A 24,486-nucleotide genomic window follows, 5' to 3' on the forward strand; every position below is an offset into this window, starting at 1 on the left:
TCCAGTTATACTTTATGGACAAGATTTTGCATTAGATCATATACATGTATTTGCATCATAAATCTAGAATTTATGTAAATTATAGATTATTATAAGTATATTTTGAGTAAGATTTGCATGAAGGTGTCTATTTTTTTATTGTTTATTTATTTATTTTATTTATATTTTTTAACACATGGAGATTGCAAATAATCATTCAGAATTCCGACTTCCCACATCTGTGGCATACGAATCCTGGAATGAGCCGAGGATTTGATCATCTCAGCCGTGCGTCTTAGCTACTAATCTTCAGAATCCGAATGAAATTCTTCTCCAAATGCCAAAACAGAGAGTCAGAGTAAACTAGACGGACCTGTGTTTTTTCCTAATTTAATTTTCGTGTCTAAATTGAAAGGCCATTTTATTTTATGAAATTTTTTAAATTTTTTATTATTCGACTGTAGAAAATGATGTTAAAATTAGATGTTTTTTTTTAAACAGTTTCTTTCTTTCTTTCTTTCTTTCTTTCTTTCTTTCTTTCTTTCTTTCTTTCTTTCTTTCTTTCTTTCTTTCTTTTTTTGGCACAATGTTCAGCTCATGAGATATTTGTACATTTATAGTCATAGTCATTAGTGGAGACAAACTTTCAAGACAAACTTTCAGAAAAGGAAAACCCTCAATTAGGACATCCGAGCGTTTTATTGTTCGCAAGACTCGGACAAATAATTCCAGATTTTATAATAAGAAAAAACAAAAAACAAGCAATAAAACAAGAAAGAAAAATGAGCGTCTTTTGGAGAGCAGCGTCTCTAATTTGCTTCTGCGGTGCCGTTATAAATATTTGACGGGAAGTATTTATCATTGCAGATGCTGTGTATGAAGCCTGAAGGGCTTCCTGTGCACTCGAAGGTCAGCATGTAAACATACGACTGGAAGGAGGTCGTGTGGCGCAACATGGCGCGTGACAGTGCCGCCGCTGAGCGGACGAGTAAACATGTTCGGCTTCGCATCATAACTGAGAAGAGAGCGAATTTATGAAGATAGGACAGATTGTAGATCTTTGTTTCCCCTCTGGCGTCTTTGAAAGTGGACAAACTTTAGATAATTGTAGGGGGAAAAACTGAGGTTAAAAGTTCGGCCAGAACAACAAGACCACCAATACAGTAGAGTTTACAGAGTAAAGAAAGAAAGAAACTATTCAAAAGAAAGAAAAAAGGCAAACTCCGTCTTAAAGAAAGAAAGAAAGAAAGAAAGAAAGAAAGAAAGAAAGAAAGAAAGAAAGAAAGAAAGAAAGAAAGAAAGAAAGAAAGAAAGAAAGAAAATAACTAGTTCACTGACTGGCTGGCTAGATGAATGGATGGATGGATGGATGATGGATGGATGGATGGATGATGGATGGATGATGGATGGATGGATGGAAGGATGGATGGAAGAAAAAAGATACAATTCTACATTTTGAATAAATACAAAGCCACATGCTGTCACAGACACACTGTTGTCTTTGGTCCTGTAACCTTGGACATTTTATTCCTTACATTATGTCCTAAGATGAGCGAAAGACGAAAGACATACATTTTCAGGACATTTCAGACATCAAACATGTCTCACTTAATTATCTACATTTCATAAGATAAATCTGTGTACATTTATTTGGGACATGCCACGTTCCCCTGCATTCACCCTTCCTATAGTGATCTTCGTTAGTCACTGCCCCCCTGCTGTAGATGGCTGGATTGGTCTGTCTGTCTTTCTCTCTCTCTCTCTCTCTCTCTCTCTCTCTCTCTCTCTCTCTCTCTCTCTCTCTCTCTCTCCCTCTCTCTCTCTCTCTCTCTCTCTCTCTCTCCCTCTCTCTCTCTCTCTCTCTCTCTCCCTCTCTCTCTCTCTCTCTCTCTCTCTCTCACACACACACACACACACACACACACACACACACACACACACACACACACACACACACACACACACACCTTTCACTGCCTTGCATACGTTGTTTGGTGGCTTGGAGTGTGTGACGAAGAGCTTAATTATGACCCTTACTGACTGCGCCAGCCCCTACATTACAAGCTAAAACAGGGTGCCTGCCAGTCCCTCTGCTCTAACCAGGCAGCACACACACACACACACACACACACACACACACACACACACACACACACACACACACACACACACACAGTCATTGCTAACGGCCGAGTGTTTATCGTCGGCCACAGTGTGCAGGTGACACTAATTATCAGCAGATGACAGTGGCAGTCCTTAGTGTGCACCAGATGGCCATGGAAGGGTCACATAGAAATCAGGAAGTGTGTGTGTGTGTGTGTGTGTGTGTGTGTGTGTGTGTGTGTGTGTGTGTGTGTGTGTGTGTGTGTGTGTGTGTGTTTGTGTGTGTGTGTGTTTTTGGGTAGGGGGTGGGGGTACTGGCTTATGATCACTGATATCTCCTCCTTCTGCATGTCGAGGGTAAAACCGCTAATGACAGGCTAAGATTCCCAGCAGGGGGAATGTGAAACAGAGGGGGAGCAGGAGGAGGGGTTTCTGGGTGTAGGCAGCCTGCAGAGACTGAGTGCGAAGACCAGGACAAAAAGAAATTGTCTTTGTTGCGCCACAAGTATGTTTTTGGGGTCATCTTTACAAAGAAATTCCTTCGTAATGTGCCTGGTGTATCAAAGCAGCTATCAGACTCGAACAATAAAAATAAATCAAGCAGTAAATCAATTAGCACCTTTTTGAACACATGAAAGGATGAATGGTGAGGCTTTAAAAAAAAGTTATACATTAAGAAGAAGAATCGCACGTTACAATAATAAACATAGTCTGGGAATGAATTCATACATAATAGGGTCAGGAGTATTTGGACACCTTGTTCGTCAAACTGTTTCCACAAAGTTGGAGGCGCACAAATGTAAAATATTAAGTTAAAAGAAAGAAAGAAAGAAAGAAAGAAAGAAAGAAAGAAAGAAAGAAAGAAAGAAAGGAAGGAAGGAAGGAAGGAAGGAAGGAAGGAAGGAAAAAAGAAAGAAAAAGTACTTCCTATAAAGTGGTTCCTGGAAAAGTCAGGTGTCAGGATATTTTGTCTATTTTGTATTTTTTATTGTTTCGCACAGATTCCACTTGGAAAACCATGTCTCTGAGAAATATAAATATCTAAAACTACATTTCTTGCAACTTTTCTTCTTTTTTTTTTTTTTCATTGATATGATATAAAGTAGATAATCACTGTGTGTTTTGCAGACCCTCGGGACAGCTGTGAATGCTCTTTCTTCAGCAGGAGGCAGTAATGGTCCAGGTATCTCCTCGCTACTGTGCACTAATTACACCATCTGACATTCGGATGCGCTTTTGAACTCACGCTTTACCCGAAACGGTCGCACGAGCATGTTTCCTAGGAAGGAAGAGACGCTAAAAAACGGAGAGGGTTTTAAGATTAAAGCCCTTTTTGCAAAATGTCACTCTCAAAAGCCCTGATTGGTTCATTTCCCTCCAGGTTAATTAACATCTGAGGGTGACCTTTCAGCACTGACAGGTGCAACTTTATCTAGAAAGTCAAGGTTACAAAACTATGTATTCAGGGAGACTGATTAACAAGTTAGAGCTTTCAGGAAGAAAGGAAGGCATCGGCGGGTTCTCAGAAACTTGCTCAGAAAGTTCTCGGACTGTCCAAAAGCTGCTTTCCAGCCAAAAAAAAATAAAATGCATGAAAATGATTCCGGTATGAATTGATAAGTAATCAAGTATTTAATCAAATTCAAGTCTGCGAGCAACGACAGAGAAATGGCTACACTTATATTTAATGCTATTGTATTGGAATTAAACGTAACTACAGACGGACAAAATTCACATACACAAGTCAACATTCAGAGTCTGAACTTTTCATTTCATTTGCCTTTTACCAGTTATTTTTTGTTTTGTTTTATTCGGCTCTGTAATTGTCTCGTTGCCTTATTGTGTTCACGAGTTTGGTGTGTAATTCTTGATCATTATTGTTTTATTTCTAAATGAATTCTTATGTCTAAATTCAAAGGTCATTTTATTATTACATTTTTTATTATTATTCGAAAAAAAAAAAAAAAAACCCATATACAGTTTCCCATATTATAATTAATTTCATCATTCTACTTCTTGCAGGTGTGTGTGTGTGTATATGTGTGTGTCTCACAGGACAAGACCCTTAGAGCAGAATCATTTGTTAAGCAGCAGGTCAGGGCAGGGAGATCTCTCTGTTTCCCCATTCTGTCACTCCCCCACCCCTCATTCTCTTCTTCGGTTGAATCAAACCTTGTTGTTGCAGGGCTTCCCCTCCCTCCACCTCATCCAGAACCTGGCGTTTATTTACGCAGGGCCAAGCCCCGGGCCGGCCCAGGGAAGTCCGTTTTAATTGTGAGCAGCTGTACTATCACAGGCTCCTCATTAAGAGGGCAATGGCTTTGCACACTCATTCATAATCCTCGGCGAATAAATAGTGGCAGCTCCTCGGCGCTACTGAATTACCAGATTGTTTGAGTGGCCTAATTTCTGGCCTCTTTGTTTATGAAAGCCTAAACCGCCTGACGTGATTAGCACCCACAACGGCGAAATTCTCTCTCCATGTTGGTCTCAGGGGACGACAAACTGATGGTCCTGCTCATGAAGAGAGAGCAAGAGCTCAAATGGCATAGAGCCATAATAGCCACATTTGGCATAGCTTGTGCAATATGTGTGCTGCCACATTCATTCAGCATCTGTCACTGTGTGGCAAGACTAGAGCAGCAAATATTCTACGATTTCGTTCCCTTTATTTTTTTGCTTGGCTTAGTCTATTAGACATCCACTTTAAACATTAGGGATTACTTTAAAAAAAAAAAAAAAAAAAAGTGGTCCTGCTTATGCTTAGAGTTAGCTCAGTGAAGAGGAATGGATCTTAGCAGATAAATAATAACCTTGTGAAATATTTCCTAACTGTTGCCTGGCATGGATGGCTACTACCCTAATCACAGGATTCTGACCCTGAAGCATGCAAACTCTTACCCCCTAATTAATCCTAAAGCCTATGGGTTTCTTCTTCAACCTAGATTACAAACCATTATTTGGTTGTCCTACAGGTTCTTGTAGTCCTAGAGTATCCCATGTCCTCCAAAAGGGAATTCTCAAGGGGTTGTGTTGAGAGCCTGAGCTCTGATGGTCTTCTTGAAGATTCCATCTTCATACGAATTACGAATAATTAAGCATTTTTTTACTACATACTTGCCTGGTCAAGACATACAATATGGAAACAGTGTCCTTCAATTGTTCTTTAGGCGTTCGATAGATAATCAAGGGTCGTTATCTTTCGAAAAGAGTTTTAATAACCCGAATAGGGGGTACTGTTTTATAATATAGCTTTAATACCTAACTACAATCTGGATTTCAAAACCTCCTGTTTCAGATCAGACAGACAGACAGACAGACAGACAGACAGACAGACAGACAGACAGACAGACAGACAGACAGATAGATAGATAGATAGATAGATAGATAGATAGATAGATAGATAGATAGATAGATAGATAGATAGATTATTCTTCATTCTTCATTATTGTTCTATTTGTGTATTTTCTGTAGTTTCATCTATTTTTCCCATTGGTATCCTGTTCCAACAAATTTCTATTAGCCGACTAATAATATGTACATATTCCAAATATAGGTCTAACTTTGCATTTCAAAGCTACCATGTTTTCAGCTCTTTCACCTTCGCCACTCTTGCCCATGACTTGTTCTTCAGAGTTTGAGGTTCAGAAATGATCTGTATTCTGTTTAAAATCTCCAACATGCCAACTAAACTTCATACACTTCTAAAATGACAAAATGTCTTATCAACCCTCCTTAATACTACAGCTTACGAAAATTAGTATTTATTTGAGGATGAATTGATCTCTGCCAGCCAGAGCAGGGAGAGAAACTTGGTAGCTCCATCTCAGCCTTCATTTGTTCATATGGTTTATGCAAGCGTTGGCAGACGGCTTTGGATGCCCTTTTGTCATATCTCTGTGTTGATATTTGAATTTGTCACTGTCTGTCAAGACTCCTAAATGTTTCCATAATACGGTTTTATTATAAGCAATGCCGGTCTGTGCTGAAAAATGAATGCGAAAAAAAAACACAAAAGTGGCCGCAGTGGTGAGCGGCCGAGAAGCGGGACCACACACAGCGTTTTCGGAGAAGGATTTTAGAGTGGACATATTCGATTCATTGCAAACAAGGCCATTTCTGTGTATGCATCTATTTGCCTAAACAACAGTTACGCCAGTTGCTTATTTTTGGGTTAGTTGTTGTTAAATATTGAGCTTTTGTGCTCAGCGTCTAAACATGTTGCGTCGGATTTAAGGGACATCCTGCCTTGGTGTGGGGATCCAAAAAGCGAAGATTTTTTTGCATTACAAAAGGGAAAATAGTAAACCCATGATATGGTTATGTTCAGTGGCCAATCAGTTTCGAAATCAGTACACTGAGTGTGTAGTGTCCTGACGTGGCATCCAGGGCAAAAGGTGCAAAATGACATGCTAATTACTAGATACAGCTCTTCTACTTCTTTTTTTACTTCTTCTTCTCCAGTTATATACACATCCTCTCTGATCAATATCACCCTCCTTCTCTTAATTTGGTCTTTCATTATCGAGGTCTTGTTCAGAAGACGGATGCGCTATTAATATTAGATGAAGATGATGGGCCATGCAGGAGTACTGCAGACACTCAGCTTTTTCTCTCACACACGGGCCACAGGAGGAAGACTTCCCCACTAAATGAGACAGCATAAATCAAGAGGCCATGCGGCTTGACAAGAGGGAACAAGAGGGGCGATCAGAGGAATTAAGGTCTTTAAGAGAGGAGGAGGAGGAGGAGGAGGGCAGGGTTGTGTTGGATATACTCATTTTGATGAGGTTGAATCAGTGGTGTGTAGTGTCACACTAGGAAAATAAATGTAGGAATATACGTTTTATGAGGTTGAACTGCAAAGTAGCCGTGCAAATATGACAAAAAACAAAAAAAACAAAACAGGCTAACCCATAACCCAACTCGGCCTAATTTGCAAAACATCTCGGAACACAGGAAATGGCCAACCATAAGGTGAATAGGCTACAAGAACAGAAATCACAACAGGTTTCACTCCTGTGAGTCAAATGTGATGCAGGAATGAGCAGGAGTGCAGGTGTTCCTATTAAAGTGTCCAGTGTAGGTACATTGAGAGTACTATTATTTAGAAAGAATAAATTTACTTGACCAAAAATGCTACTGTTTACAACGAGAGTTTGAATCTCTGTCAATTTGGGTCAAGGTCAGGCCAGCAGCGACAGAGTGGCATTTTGTGTGTGTGTTTGTGTGTGTAGGTACGGGAGACGGTAAAGGGGGACACCACGGGGCTCCGATTGCTGGCCGCAGATCGATAAAGGGAGGCGGGTGGCCGAAAGCATAGCCATCCGATGCACCGCTCTGGGACTGGATGACATAAACCCAGACGGCTAAGTGTCCCATTAGCAGGTCGGCGGTGTTGCACAAAACACGTAAAGGACGAAGGATGTCTGGGGCACGAAGACAAGGATAACAAGTCAAGAATAGAGGCAGACACTGTTTATACTACGACAAATATGTCACTCCAAATGTCAACACAGCTAATAGTGAACCGATTAGCATGACTCACTATCATTAGCGTTTAGTTTTCTGTGTTGATTCTCATAAGATAGATATGAGGTGTTTTGAAGACCAAAGTCACAGCTGTTTGGCTGCGTTTTTTTTTTTTTATCACCTGCTTTAAGTAACTCTCGCTTGACAAGGTAACATGGATAGTGATTAGCATTACCTCAGATGCAAAGAAATCAGTTTATCACTACTACTCAAAATGCTAACACAACAAAATGTAAGCGGAAGCTGCTTTACTATTCGCAATTGTATGTCTGTTTTTATATATAGAGATTTTAAACAGTGCTAATTCATAAATAAAACAGGATATTGGACATAAACATAATATCAACGTGGAAACAACCATGTAGATACTTTGTTAAGTAACACCACAGTCCTTCGAAGTTTGAGCTAATCAATGGAGTTAACAATTTTCTTGTTATATGAAAGTTTGCTTTACAAAAGGGCTGTATTGTTTTAGCAAGATTGCTACCACAAATGCTACCATGATATTTAATTTGGTTTCAATTAAAACTTTATGTGAGTAAGAGCATTGTGAGGTGAATCGGTCACTTTGCTAACTCGCCCTTTTCCTCAGGAGTTTTACCATAAACTATGTTAGAGCTTAGAGTGGAAAACACTAATAAACTAGCGGCTAACACAAAACAAAATGTTGTAGACACTGGACCATAAGTTTTATTTTTAAAACATCCCACTCCACATTTAGTCTCCATTTGCTGTTAAAGTATCCTCCACTCTTCTGGGAAGATGTTCCACTAGATTATGGAGTGTATTTGTGGAGATTTGTGGAGACAAGTCAGGTCCTGATGTAGACGAGGTGAGAAGGCCTGGGGTTTAGTCAGCGATCATTCATTCATGTTCAATAGAGTTGAGTTTAAAGCTCTATAGAAGGGGATCTTCTACTCCAACCCATATAATGCATATCTTCATGGAGCTGGCTTTGTGCACAGGAGCATTGTCATGCTGGAAAAGGTTTGGATCCCTAAGCTGAAAGTGAAGTGAAATTTTATGCGAGAACATCCAAATACGTCCTATACACTTGTGTGGCTCTAACTTTGTGTTAACAGTTTGAGAATTAAGCACACGTGGCCGAAAAAGTTACGTGTCCCATGATTTCCGTTTATAAAGAGTAGATATCATTATTAGAAAATCTGAATTATAGAGTAGAAACTGAGCATGATAAGGTCCTTTTTTTCTTCCCTGCTTTTTTTGGCCTATAGTAAATTCTCCGATGAGTGATTACTTCCCTGTTTTTTGTACTTAGCTATTAAAAAAAAAATCTAAATATTCGCTCCAGGAGATTGCTGTCACGCTGTTTAATACAAAGCGCAGGCCTAAAGGCTGCATGTAAATGACTATTGATCCACACAAGGCGCAGAAATGAGGGATTAACACCGAAAGCAACCGCACGTTATTAGTCACGCAGCATTATTACTAGATTGTAAAGCTCGCGTTCTGTTTACACGAGCGACCGAGCTCGGTTGAGGACGAGTCCGGGTCCTTGTTTGTGCACAAACGTATTATCATTATGTGTGTGTGTGTGTGTGTGTTGCAGATCCACGACACGTTGGGTATGCATGTGTTTTCGTGACACGCAACACAGCAGATGACACCCTGCGGTCTGATTCCTAAACACTGAGATAAAACAAGCAGGGCCACACACACAGATGTGGGGAAGGAGAAAGAGAGAGAGAAAGAGAAAGAGAGGGACTCTGAATACAGCATTGAATCAGAGATAATGTGTATACAGTATATGGACAAAATATTGGAACACCTGACTTTTCCAGCCATGTGTGTTTTTTTTCTCAACCTGTTACCCCAAAGTTGAATTGTATTATATAAAGATGTCTTTGAATGTAGTAGCATGACATTTTTCTTCCACTTGAGCTCACCTACATCACTACCTGATTTTACTAACACACATGTTGCACAAATCACCACAAAATCTGTTCCACTAAATCTACTGGAACATCCTCCCAGAAGAGTGGAGGTTATAATAACAGCAAATTAGGACTAAAAGTGGAATAAGGTGTAAAAGAAATTCTGTCCATATAGTGTAAATAAAGCCAAATTTAAAACTATAATCTTCTGTTAGTGTGGTTAATGTGTAATGAAGTAAATGTAATTCATTACTGTACCTAAGTAGCTTTTTCCAGTATCTTTACTTTACTGAAGTGTTTCCATTTACTTTTACTTCTCTACATTTCAAAGTCAAATGTCTTCTTTTTTACTCAACTACATTTTGCGAAATCAGTCAATCCTTTAAATTTATGAGTAGATAAAATCTTCTTAACTTAACAAGCCACCAATCAGTGTAGAGCATGCTCTGTTTTGAACTTGGTCAAATCACTTTGTGTATCTACTTACACAAACGTACGGTTCTGCGTCCGTTCAACAGCAAGCTGAACATTTTGAAAGAAAGAAATGACGGAAGAAACTCCTGACTCGAACTCGTCACAACACACGTGGCCTTATTTGCGTTTTAAATGGTTTTTTTTTTTTTTTTTAAAGGTTTTGGGCTCATGAAAATTGTAATAGAAATCAATCAGTATTTGACTCATTAATATAATTCTATTAATAGATCAGAGTGCTGAGAGTCACATTAGAGTCTTTTCACAAAAACTGAGTTGATTAGGCAAAAAGTCTTGAGACAAAAATGATAATAGGAATATTATAGCCATTGAACACTTTCACCACAGCAGATGTCTGCGCAGAGCTCACAACATTATCAAGGACTCTTCACATCCCAGTCTTAAATTGTTGTGTGATGTAGCTCTATGCTGTGTGATGTAGCTCAATGCTGTGTGATGTAGCTTAATGCTGTGTGATGTAGCTCTATGCTGTGTGATGTAGCTCTATGTTGTGTGATGTAGTTCTATGTTGTGTGATGTAGCTCTATGTTGTGTGATGTAGCTCTATGCTGTGTGATGTAGCTCTATGTTGTGTGATGTTGTTCTATGTTGTGTGATGTAGCTCTATGTTGTGTGATGTAGTTTTGTGCTGTGTGATGTAGCTTTATGCTGTTTGATGTAGCTCTATGCTGTGTGATGTAGCTTAATGCTGTGTGATGTAGCTCTATGCTGTGTGATGTAGCTTTATGTTGTGTGATGTAGCTCTACGTTGTGTGATCAAGCTTTATGTTGTGTGATGTAGCTCAATGTTGTGTGATGTAGCTCTATGCTGTGTGATTAAGCTCTATGCTGTGTGATGTAGCTCTATGCTTTGCGATGTAGCTCTATGTTGTGTGATTAAGCTCTATGTTGTGTGATGTAGCTCTATGCTGTGTGATGTTGCTCTATGCTTTATGATGTAGCTCTATGCTGTGTGATGAAGCTCAATGTTGTGTGATGTAGCTCTATGCTGTGTGATGTAGCTTTATGTTGTGTGATGTAGCACTATGTTGTGTAATGTAGCTCTATGCTGTGTGATGTAGCTCAATGTTGTGTGATTAAGCTCTATGTTGTGTGATTAAGCTCTATGCTGTGTGATGTTGCTCTATGCTGTGTGATGTAGCTCTATGCTGTATGATCTAGCTCTATGCTGTGTGATGTAGCTCAATGTTGTGTGATGTAGCGCTATGCTGTGTGATGTAGCTTTATGTTGTGTGATGTAGCACTATGTTGTGTAATGTAGCTCTGCTGTGTGATGTAGCTCAATGTTGTGTGATTAAGCTCTATGTTGTGTGATTAAGCTCTATGCTGTGTGATGTTGCTCTATGCTGTGTGATGTAGCTCTATGCTGTATGATCTAGCTCTATGCTGTGTGATGTAGCTCAATGTTGTGTGATGTAGCTCTATGCTGTGTGATTAAGCTCTATGTTGTGTGATTAAGCTCTATGCTGTGTGATGTAGCTCTATGCTGTATGATGTAGCTCTATGCTGTGTGATGTAGCTTAATGTTGTGTAATGTAGCTTTATGTTGTGTGATGTAGCTCTATGCTGTGCGATGTAGCTCTATGTTGTGTGATGTGGCTCTATGTTGTGTGATGTAGCTCTATGCTGTATGATGTAGCTCTATGCTGTGTAATGTAGCTCAATGTTGTTATGATGTAGCTCTATGCTGTATGATGTAGCTAAATGTTGTGTGATGTAGCTCTATGCTGTATGATGTAGCTAAATGTTGTGTGATGTAGCTCTATGCTGTGTGATGTAGCTAAATGTTGTGTGATGTAGCTCTATGTTGTGTGATGCGTTGTGTCACGGTCGCTCTATTTCATGATTTGTTGTTATTATTGAACTACAGAATTTATTTTGCTTTGGGAGCGTTGGTAAAACCCTCATGCTGCTGTAACATACTGAACTTTTGCATGTAGTAATGAAGTAATCTTTATGTAATGTAACCTGGGAAATGAAGACGACTCTTTTTTCCTTCTCTCTTTAGCTAATAGAGGCACATGTTATGCAAACGATGGAGCGGAGAATGAATCAGGACAGGAAATGCTCTCTTGCTAAGGCCTGTGTGTGGCCAAGACTGAAGGCCATAAACAAAGCTTCTCTTTGTGACAGGACTCTCTCTCTCTCTCTCTCTCTCTCTCTCTCTCTCTCTCTCTCTCGCTCTTACACACACACACACACACACACACACACACACACACACACACACACATACACACACACACACACACACATACACACACACACATACAGATTCCTCTCTCTCTCTCTCTCTCTCTCTCTCTCTCTCTCTCTCTCTCTCTCTCTCGCTAGCATGCTGATCTAACATTAATAACAACATCATGGAAACATGCTGACCTCAGAACGATGGTGCTGACTTTTGAATCACCTGGGAGGGCTCTCTCTCTCTTTCTCTCTCTCTCTCTCTCTCTGTCTCTCTCTCTCTCTCTCTCTCTCTGTCCCTCCCTCTCTCTCCCTCTCTTATACACACACATACACTCACACACAACTGTGCATGCAAATGAATGTATATTTACCGGAATTATTGTGCAAGCAGGCGGACATGATGGAGGCATTTGGAATGTTATTCAGAAAGCAAAATAGACAATGCATTTTGAGGGATGGAGATAGGAAGGAAATACAAACATTATAGTAATATAAGTTATAAGTAATAAAAAAAACTGAGAAATGCAAAAAACAAGGATGGATGAATAGATGAAAGAAAATTTAAGAAGAGAAAATAAAACTAAAAGAAAACCCAGACAGTGGAAAAAGATGAAAGATGTCAGTTATTCCACGTTACATTCCATAGCGAACAGCAGAGCATCAGAGGAGCATAAGACTCTCACTGGCATCAGTCCAATATAAACATCAGTTTCTTATAGAAATTATAAAAGCATAAATGGACAAACGCTTCCCACAAACAGGATGGGAAAAAAAAGGCAAATGAAAATAACTGCAAGGAAAAAAACAAATAGTAGATACATTATGAAGCAATAAACAAACAGAAAATGGTGGATGTGCCTGCGGCTCTGGAGCAGCATGGAGCTCAGAAATAGCCGGCAGCCTTTGATCAGCTCAGGCAGATGTTCAGGAAGTGAGCCTCGACATCTCTGACCTCTCCGACCAGCAGAGGAGCACACGATGGAGAGACTTGGACCTCGGCCACAACTCGGGAAGAACATTCTAAATCTATAAACACAAGCAGAACGTTTTTGGAAGATGAACAGAGATGATGATGATGAAGATGATGATGATGGACTTGTGCAGTTCGACTATTTCAATCAGATCTCATGAGAGTCTCCTCAGGTCATGTTTTGTGCCTTTTCTTTTTGCTGTAATTCTAACAAACAATTTTCAAACATTTCATATACACTCTATCTGGTTCAAAAGTTTGTGGACACCTGACCGTAAGATTGGGATGTGCTTCTTGAGCATCACATTGCATGTTTTATCCCTGTTTGTTCTCATAATAACCTTCATATATCTCTGGGGAGATATTCAGGTACTTATGAAGAGGCCTGGGGTGCAGTCAGCATTCTAATTTATCCCAGAGGTGTTCAATGAGGTCAGATCTCCATAGCAGGAGATCTTCCACTCTAATTCATCATATCATCATGTAGCTAGCCATATTTAGGTCTCCTTATTCAAGCAAAGGGGAAATTTTATATAAATTTTGTCCATATAGTGTGCTTTATTCATTACATTTCATATGGATTATTATAATGTTGAATAAATGCAGCTGTTATTTATAAAACCACTCAAAAATGTTAACAGCAGGTGCATAACACAGGTGGATCGCTGATTACGTGACCTAAAATTGACACTGTAGCTTTGTAAATTGCTCAGTTTTTCTTTTCTACAATATCATACAATACCTTACCTTCAGCTTTGCACTCAGTCGTGAGAACTGATGGCGGTTTCCACCCCAGACGTGGTCGAAACCACTGTGTCTGATCTAGAGGACTTTTTTATTGTTTTTTTGTGTCCCGTCCTACCCACAGCAGGACAGAAATAATTGATAGGGTTCACAGTGTCCTGTGTCTGTCTCTTACCACCCACAACTGCTATAATCCACTCTGCCATTATGATGCTGCTTATTGTACAGAGCGATGTAGCAGCTTGCTGTCAATGTGTGATGGTGCGGCCACGAAATTGACACCGCGTCTCTGGGAATGTGCCAACGCGCTTCCTCGAACACACTCCGCCTGACACAACGTATTATCCAGATTATGAGTCACTATAAGTCATGGCTGAGAGATAAACATGAACGTATACGTGTGTTTCTTAAGTAAGAAATAAAACACTGTTAGAGAAAGATATGTGTGAAGCGGCTGGACATACACAAGCACCTCAGAGACACCTACTGGTGTATTTTAATGGTTGTGTTTTTGTCCTATTAGTGTTACTATAGCTTAGAGTTTCTTCCAGCACTTCCTCCTCGACTGGTCCCACACTTGGGTATACTTGGTATACAGTACATAAAGTCTCTTTACAGTTCTGGCACTGGGGTGTTGGAATGAACTTTGCATTATTGTCCTGATTTTGATTGGTCTTAATTTAGTCCACTTGAATCAAAAGTGCTACTGAAATCATTTCAATATCTGACTCATTATTAAATTTTTTTATCCACTTTAATCCACTAACAAGTCAGATCTTGAAGGATCTGAAACAAAGTCTTGGTTTGGTGGTTAAAATTGAAAATCTTTTAATACATTAATCGACTTAACGTCAGAAAAAAGCAGGTGGATTTATAAAGTGCATTGTTGCAATAAACACTATCTGACATAACACACACATATTTGCTTTTTCTCTCTCTCTCTCTCTCTCTCTCTCTCTCTCTCTCTCTCTCTCTCTCTCTCTCTCTCTCTCCCTCCATGCATTTCTAATTTTGCTAAAGATCTGCATTGTGCACATTGCCGTCAACATTCCCATGAACTGCCTGCAAGTGCCCTCCCTCACTTCAACACACATACACACACATGGGGGGTTAAAATTGATTGTAAGCACTGAATTATTCAGTCCTGGGCCTCGGCCGTTTAAGTGAGTTTCTTTGGTTACATTCAGAATCGCTTTCATAGCAAAACACGGGAAGCTTATCCCCCCGGCAGGCCTCGGTGGACCGAGCTGCATCTCTCATCAACTGCCCAGACCGAGAGCAGCGACACAAACCGAGAGAAACAAACAAAAAAGATGAGGAAGGACAACGGCGAGATTGTTTATGTGCCTAGGACAGTGACTGATGCTGCTACGAAAGCACAGAGCGGACATTTTGGAAAGGAGCGAAAGAAAAGATCGGTTTGAAAGACAATGGCTGAAATTGACAGCCACTTCACTTGTGGCTACTTTGCATGCACTTTATGACAATCTCAGACTCGACAGCTAACATGCTACACCTGCAACGGTCACATTGTGGTTTCACAAGGAGAACAGAGAGCTTCCATATGCTAACTGCTTCCACTCGGGCATATCTATGCTCCTTACATGTTTCTACTGTAAAATACAATTCTGCAGTTATAAAATAAAAAATAAGATTGATTAAAAGAGTTTTTTCATTTAATACGATGCTAAAAACAGGTGCGCGCTAACAATATATATGCTAACTAAAACTTAATGTAGCATTACAGGATCCAGAATGAAACAGTTTCCAACTGTTTGTTACTTGGCTTGGTACTGTTGTGCTTGGCTTTATTATATGATATACCGTATTTTTCGGACTATAAGCCGCTACTTTTTTAGCGGCTTATAGTTTTGAACCCCGCGGCTTAAACAACGAAGCGGCTAATTTATGAATTTTTCCTGGGTTTTTCCCGGTTTCACAAACTTCAAGCCAAAAAACTGAACCCCATAACATTAGACCAATGAAATGGTCTTACGTGTCGTGCACCTCACCTGTGTTCTGAGCTGCACGGCATCGGGAGAAAAAACTTCCATCGGGTGATTTTTAAACGCACGACGATGCCAAAAGATAAACTCCCAAAACAAATAGTTGTGAAAGGAAGGAGGAAGACAGTGAACAATGACTTTCTTGGTCAGCTACTGTTTAGATACAAGCCTCTGTAACGTGTTGAGTCTGGGTGAAGGGAGAGCTCGCTTCTGGCATGCTATTCCCAAAATACCACTATGCTCCTAAAGGAGCATAGCGGTATGCTCCTAAAGGAAGCGCAACATATTTGACAAGTTACACCATGTGTGACGTGTCTATCGTTAAAGCCTGGGTAAAGTACATTAGTGTAGACAGTTGCTGCTTATAGACAGGTGCGGCTTATTTATGTTCAAAATAAAAATATTTGTAAAATTCAGTGGGTGCAGCTTATATATGGGTGCGCTTTATAGTCCGGAAATTACGGTATTAATTTGCTAGTTTTGCAGAAGCAACTATCTACTAAATGTCAAATAAAATTGATACTAATACATAAAATATAATGAATTACAATTCCATTATTTTCTTAATAGGTACCAAAAGCAAACAGTATCTACTCATAGACTTCAAAATGACTCTGCTGTCTAATGTTTATTTTTTTTGCACTCAGCTAAGGAGTAAATCGTTAGCAATCAAGATATTTCTGAATAATGGCTACATATCACACGTCCTCATCGATGTCATTTCCATGTCGGCATAAGGCATCATTTCTGGTGGGTCGAGGGCAACATTTGTTTAGTCTTATTTAAAGATCATTAAAATATGCCCTAGATCATAACGCTGCTCGGACTCACAAATAAAACGGTCAGCAGTTCAATAAAACTAATTAAATGTAAATGCCATGGTTTACTGCCGCAAAGATCCGTTAATACAATTCAGCCAAGGTCCAATTACAGAAAATCTCGATGACCTCACGGCCTGTAATAAATTTACCTGATCACATCAAACAGCGCAGAGAGGAAGAGAGAGAGAGAGAACGAGTGAGAGAAGTAGCTATGACACTGCGGCAACAGGAAACCCAAAGCCAGCGTCCGAGCATCTTGGGGCCCAGGCTATCATGAAATGACCCGTTTGAAATTTTAATTCTCTGATCACATTAAGTGCTTTGGGAAGAGAGCAAAATCTGAAGCGAAGATCTTGCTGGTGTCATCTCCTGTTCTCAGAGAGAGATAAAGGAGGCGCTTGTGCCCGAGAGACGATTTATTCCTGAGCGTCGCAGAGGCTTAAATTACCCCACAGGGTACGATGATGGGGCTGACAGTTCGTCTCATCGGCCAAACATGCTTCTGTCCGTCACACGTGTGACTGACAGCTGTGAGTGGGTGACATCTCCTGATCTCCATCGAGCTCTCAGGTTACACATCAAAACAAAAGGCATTATACCTCCACTTTGCCATACTGAATATATTATTTCTTTCATGATAAGATTTGGGACGTTCCTTTTGCCCGGTCATTCCAGTGTCTGAACGCCTTTGACCTCGTAACCAATTACAAGTGTTTTATTGGATGGATTGAGAGATGAAAGCTGGATGCATTATGGAAATGACTTCTCATGCATTCAATAGCATCAATTGATGTTCAATCTCTTGACATTCTAGTGACAGGTCAAAGAAGACATATTTTTAGCATTAACCATTAATTCCCAGGGTTCAGGAAACTCATATGATTATTGGTGCGTGATCCATTCAGAAGTTCACTATATTGGGGCAGCAATGTACCCAAAATGAAATCTTGGGAGGCATCGCATTTGAAGGCATGCACCAGATTAGTGATGTTGAGTAAATTAACTAGACTAGTGACTGGTAAATTATTATATTGCGGTCTAGTCCGAATTAATTTAAAGCGTTTGTTTCCATCTAAAAACGCTTCGCATCCACACTATCGTTTTTATCACAATTGATTCCAATCCACCCTCAAACATCTGAAAACGTTTACATCCCTGTACTGCGCATGAGCTGTGAACTGTTTGACCTGCATCATTTCCGCCCCGCGTTTATTTACTTTCTGACGTTTCAGCCCGTCGTTTTATTTACTCTTTGAAACGTTGCGGCATTGTCGAGGAAAGGCATCGTCAGGTGACTAAAAATGTAAACGTGACTAAACAGTAAAGATAAAAATAAATTAATAATGAGGCATAAGAAAGCTGTAATTATCTACAAGTGTGTGCAGATAATTATACATTTCTTATGCCTCATTATTAATATTTTTTTCTCTTTACTGTTTAATATTGTTTATTTTTAAATATTTGCTCTAGTTTCCTGTGGTTTGCCTGTAGCCTCACTCGCTTGTTATACCACAATCCCGGGTACCAAATGTTTCTTTCTATTGATTGGTCCTACTGTTAAAACAACTTATGTTACTTATGCAACAATAAGTTATCTCATTGGGCTGCTTTCCAAAATGTTCCTTACATTGGCCTTGAATTACCAATTGTATATAGTGACATCATGCATGTCTCATTGCATGCCAATCCTCACCAAAAAAACATCTAAAGCCATATGTGATATAGAGCGAGCATCTAATTACTCCTTGTCCTCTCCCTTTTCAACTGGAATGAGAGAGTGTTTGTGTAGCAGGATTACAAAAATAGTCCCAAACATAGAGAAATTTTCATCCCCTCCTGCAGAGAGGGCTTACATGGGAAGCTGCGGGCCAGCGACTGCAGCCCGAGGCCACACATGGAGTCGGCCATGACACCAGGGTTAAAATGAACATGATGGGCTGTTTGATTTGATTTGATTTTTTTAATATGTGACCTCTGTCTTTAAAAAAGAGGGGTTATTTTAGAGACAGCGGTGACCTCCAGCTAGATCTTTGCTTTTAAAATGGCATTCTGGGAATGCATAGATCAGATTAATTTATATCTGCTCAACTAATATTACTTCAAAAACTTCAGGATTTGAGCTATGTTTTAGTAGCCATGATCGTAGTAAGATGTTTTGAGAGTCGGCATTGGGGGAAGATGTGATCTGAACTAATCTGAATCTAAGCACTATGGAGAGAAGGCTTGGTGTAATACAAGGGCCAGGAGTAGGTGGGCATAATTGTAGTTTGTTCCATGAATTTCAATTCTGCAGAGCCAAAGAACAGATTTGGTTTGACATGTTATTCATGTCATTACTCACTAGTAAAACCATATATTCATATATTCCAGCATCTTCAATACTGGTTTACCTTAGTCTGGATCTGAAGCATATCATGTAGTACACGGGTCTTCAACGTTTTTCAGGTCAAGGACTTTAGTAACAAACTTTATTAACACCCTTGTGTCTGACTGCGCACAAAATCATTACAAAATCTAGAGAAACATCTTCCCAGAAGAGTGGAATTTATCGCAGGGTATTATAATAAGGTATAAATGTTCAGAAATAAAACCTTAGTCCACACAGTGAACTGTTTGCCAGTTTGTTGCTCGAGCGTAATATGATAAACTATACAGTATTACCAACACTCTCCGTGTCCTACCAGAGATCGAGGTGGAAAGAAACTCTCTTGCATAAGCAGAGCTTTCGTCTGGAATGGAACTAATCCGAAACATTAAAACTCCATGTCGAATGTGTAAATGTTTAACTAACCTCCAAGAGGAGAATAGAATTTGGTGGAACAGGGCTGTAAATCAAGATTAAATGGGAAATTGTTTCTGTACTGGAACTACATGAGATGGAATAAGATGAAATGTCGAATAAAATGATCCAATCAGATGCCTGCTGGCGATCCAAACAGCTGTGCTTTTTCCGAATCAGGGTTCTGTTTACAACACGGCAATATCGGATGATAAATGTTAATCAAATATAAACTCCACAGAACGGATTAAGGTAAATACGGTCGCATGCGCTGCACTGTAAAGAGTCGCCTCAGAGGGGAATAAAACGTCCCACATTAAAGCAGGCGTTTGTAACAAGCAGCTAAAAAGATTACAGTGAGTCCATTTCATGCGTTCTTGAATTTTAATTATTATGTAAATGTACAGTAAGAGCGAGCGATCGGTTCACTCAAGCATGAGAGTTTGTTACCGAGGCAAGTAATTATTCTCGCAGAGAAGCAGAAAGGCTAAGAACTTAATTAAAGGAATAAAAGAATACAAGAAAAAAAAAAGAATCAATGTTTGGGGGGGATTTCACACGACTCAGGTTCTATTGAAATGCAACAACTGCATCTCGGCGTGTAGGAGAATGCGAAGAAAAGTCCAGACCAGAAGCAGCTACGTGTATAAGCAGCCAAGAGATGAGTAAACATCGTAAAAAAAAGGTATTATTTAAAGAAGAATAAAGCAGGAATGAAAGAAAGAGTGGGAAAAAGCAAAAGGCAAAAAGCTAAATGGTGAAAAATTGAAAGAGAAAAAAATAGAGAGACTGAATGTAAAAGACAATGAATGAGAGAGAAAGAGAGAGAGAGAGAGAGAGAGAGAGAGAGAGAGAGAAAGAAAGGATGAGGAGAGAAGTGAGAGAATATGAGAGAGGATAAAAGGTTTTCCCCCTCTCTCTTGCTTTTATTTTCTTTTTCTTACATGCGGTGGAGCAAAAAAAAAAACAGAAAAGAATGAGAGAGTTAAATTGGAGGGAATGAAAGTGAGAGGAAGTGAATAGAAAAAAGAGAGAGAGGGAGAAAGAGAGAGAAGGGGGAAATACAAATAGAGAAATGGATAAAGGTGGTCCTGGCTTATGAGACTAAAATTAAGTAGATGATGTAAGATTATAAGTACTTAACTATGAATGAGAGAGAGAGAGAGAGAGAGAGAGAGAGAGAGAGAGAGAGAGAGAGAGAGAGAGAGAAGGAAAGAGAGATTGGGTGAAAAAAATAAAAAAATAAATAAAACTAGAGATGATTGAGCAAGATGGATGGAGTGATGAGCGAACGAGAACAGAACGAGTGTAGATTCAGTTCAGATCTGGGTCTATGACAGCAGCTAATTTCTCATTAATGTAAACATGACCCTGCTGTGACCCCACATCGACACACGCACACACACACACACACACACACACACACACACACACACACACACACACACACACACACAATTTTGTATCCGTTCATTATTACACTTTTACAATTATTATACAAGTCCCTATGTATTTGTTATTACTATGGAAACTATATTAATGTACATAAGTAATGACTTGCATCTGGAACATCTGTCAGAGCCTTTTGACCAATCAGAATTGCAAACAGCACTGCGTGTAAAAGCGCCATATATATATATATATATATATATATATATATATATATATATATATATATATATATATATATATATATATATATATATATATATATTGAGCATGTATGCATGGGTAGGTATCCATGTGGAACGTGTGTGTGTGTGTGTGTGTGTGTGTGTGTGTGTGTAAAGTGATCAGAATTGCATGTTGGATTATGTCATCTCTCTCTCTTTCTTTCTCTCTCTATTGTGGCAGAGGAGAACGAGCATAAATCTTTTTCAACAATCTATTTTCCATCATACTTATTCACAGGGGACGTCTCAAAGTGGTCTTTACCCTTTCTGTCAATGGCTGCCCTCATCCATCAGTTTCATAGAGAATTATGCCTCAGATCGATGGGGTTCACGACCGCCGAGCGCTCGCCGTGTCCGCTGCCTCCGAGGAGGGTTTCACTTCACCTAGCGCACACTTTTCACCAACCTCTCCCTCCTGACCGCATCTTTCATCACTCACTCGTTAGCTTTAAATGATCCTGATTCATATTATAACAAATTCAGTGCAATTTGATTTCCAGAGCCTTTATTGGTGTACATTTATTAGAATAAATTGTATTGTATATATTTAATAGTGAACATATACAGAGTGGTGTAGAACTAAAGGAAATGGAGAGAAATGCTGTTAAGAGATGCCTAGAATTATATCCATTCATTTTCTTTACTGACGATTACAGGTATATAATGCATATTTTGTAGTTTGTATTTTAAGAAAATAAGTGTTAGTTTACATTTGTGGCATTTGGCAGACACCTTTTACAGAGTGACCTGTTGAAGGTTGAGGGCCTTGTTTAGGGGCCCAGGAGTGGTAGCATGGTGGTACTGGTATTTGAGCGTGCAGTTGAAAGTCTAATGTCTTAACTACTAAACTATCCCTTCCTTATATATAGTATGTGTGTGTGTGTGTGTGTGTGTGTGTGTGTGTGTGTGTGTGTGTGTGTGTATATATATATATATATATATATATATATATATATATATATATATATATATATATATATATATATATAATTCAACAATTAATACATAATATATATATATATATTTGAATATATGACAAATTAAAATAAAAAATACTAAGAATTTACACCCCTCATTTCTGCCTGTAAACACTTAACAATGATACAGTAATAGCAGTTCTGAAGAGAAAACACACCCTGGGGTCTTGCTGTCTTACAAAACATGGTTATGTAAATAACTTATAACACAGTTACAATATTATTGTTAAAATAAAGATGTACTTTTTATCCATTTATAGTTACACCTAATGTTGCAGAAATGTGTTAGTTCCTGGTATCACTACAGCTGCTATAAAGGCTGTCTGAAATCTTGGAGGTTATATTTTTACCTTTGACTGGTAAAGCTCTGACACTGGAGACTCCAACAATGCAAAACAATCCAATTTCTTCAGAAAATGGCAACTTATTGAAGATCTCGCTCTGCTTGAGTGGAATGTGGAGGACCATAGAAGCTTCTAGAAATAATAGCATTTTAAAATGATATAAATGTTTAATCAGCCTGGCAAATCAGAATGGAGAATTCAGCAGACTTAGTGTTTAATGAGTTTGATATATTTTTATATTAAAACCACTGAGTTCACAAAATGTTCACATTTCTATAAAAAGTTATGTAGGGGAACGAATATGGACAACGTTGGCTTTACAAATGAGAGTTTACGTTTGTCTTGACCTCTGCCTTTATGCGATCCTGATCTTCCAACATTGTCCTGCTCCTGGATTTCTGACCTATTGATCGATCTATTGGCAGGAAACATGTGCTTTTTTTTTTTAATCCCTCAGATGGACATTAGCCTAGAAATAGAGTCGGAAAAACACCCAGTTTCCTTGAGTCGTGAACACTGTATGGACCAAAGGCAGGAGAAAGACTGCAACGTGAACTGCTGAATCATGACATTTTTGCTGGTTATAGATACATTTTAAAATCCGCCAGCCAATCAGCATCCAGGATGAATGAAGCACAGGTGGCCTTGACTAATCAATATCCAAGATCTGTTTATGTTCTAACAGAAAAGAAGGAGAGAATTTAATTGTTTTTCAACAATCTTTAATATTCGCTCCATAAGAGTAATTAAAACATATGAAATATGCAAAGTGCATATGAATATATAATAAATATTAAAAAGCATGTAAGATAGTAATGCGGTCTTATTACAGTCTAAGAAAATCCGGTTTGGACAACAGTTCTGTTGAGGTTTATTTGACATTTATGAAGGAGTCTCCAGTGCCACTGTTTTGTGCAGTAAAGGACAGTAAAGATTGAGGATTTCCTGCTTTTTGGTAACATGAAATGTTTGTTTTGTCTTGGCAGTTTTTTATAGCTGTTTTTACACAAGTGATTACATGAATTAACTTGTACATGTTCAATACTGTAGCAATAAATGAATAAAAAAGCAAAGAATAAGATATTTCTCAATATTGCTCAATAATTAATAAAAAAAATATTCTCTTTTTTTTTTTTTCTTAATCAATTCACTTTGAGGCAGATTATTTTTTCACACCAGCATGTTTCATACATCATTTATTAGTTTTAATATTTAATTATAAATGAGATGACAAAATCCAAAACTAAAAATGTAACTGTATAAAATCAAATAGCATTTGATGTTACATAACAATCATCAAAGTAAAATGTATTAATAACAATCATCATCATTATTATAATCAGTAACACTATAATAATAATAATTATAATAATAATAATAATTATTATTATTATTATTATTATTATCATGATTAAGATTATGGTAATGATTATAAAACTATTATTATTATTATTATTATTATTATTATTATTATTATTATCATTATTATTATTATTTTATAATACCTTTATAATAATAAGCATATAATAATAATAATAATAATAATAATAATAATAATAATAATAATAAGTAGAAGAAAACAATTATAATAATTTTAGACTAGTGCTAAAATGAAAGACAAATCTTTTTCCCCTCCGATTTTTTTTTTTTTCTTTGCCCATAGAGAATATTAAGGTACTTTGATACCAAGGTCACACAATCCAGGAAGAAAAATGACCTCGACAGTGACACAGTGCATCTGAGGCCCTGATGCTTGCACGCTGGTGCTCCAGTCATCTCATCTCATCTTAAAAGAAAAAAAGAGGAATAAAAATGACACGTTCAAGCATCTCTTTAGAAGCATTATAGACTATTTAGCAAAACCATTACGCACCCCGTGACAAAGCGCAGACTCGATAATGGAGGCATGAAGAGAGAAGGCACAATGCATAATTGCACCTGATGAAACATTGATGAATGAAATTGAAGGGGCGTCAGGGGATCA

At 38.5% G+C, this 24,486-nt stretch overlaps 1 protein-coding gene and 1 long non-coding RNA gene across 2 annotated transcripts in view; both read right to left on the reverse strand.

Moving 5' to 3' along the window:
* bmi1b (bmi1 polycomb ring finger oncogene 1b) overlaps positions 1–24,486 on the reverse strand; it is a 439,238-nt gene that overhangs the window by 59,166 nt on the left and 355,586 nt on the right. The gene's annotated exons all lie outside the window — the stretch shown is intronic.
* The window catches only part of LOC310717812, a 433,295-nt gene continuing 424,580 nt past the window's right edge, over positions 15,772–24,486 (reverse strand). Inside the window, exon 2 of the long non-coding RNA XR_014530940.1 lies at positions 15,772–15,893. This is a non-coding gene — a long non-coding RNA (uncharacterized lncRNA). The remainder of the gene's footprint in view (positions 15,894–24,486) is intronic.

This window comes from Silurus aristotelis (assembly GCF_946808225.1).
Source record: "Silurus aristotelis genome assembly, chromosome: 22".
NCBI classification, from domain to species: Eukaryota; Metazoa; Chordata; class Actinopteri; order Siluriformes; family Siluridae; genus Silurus; species Silurus aristotelis.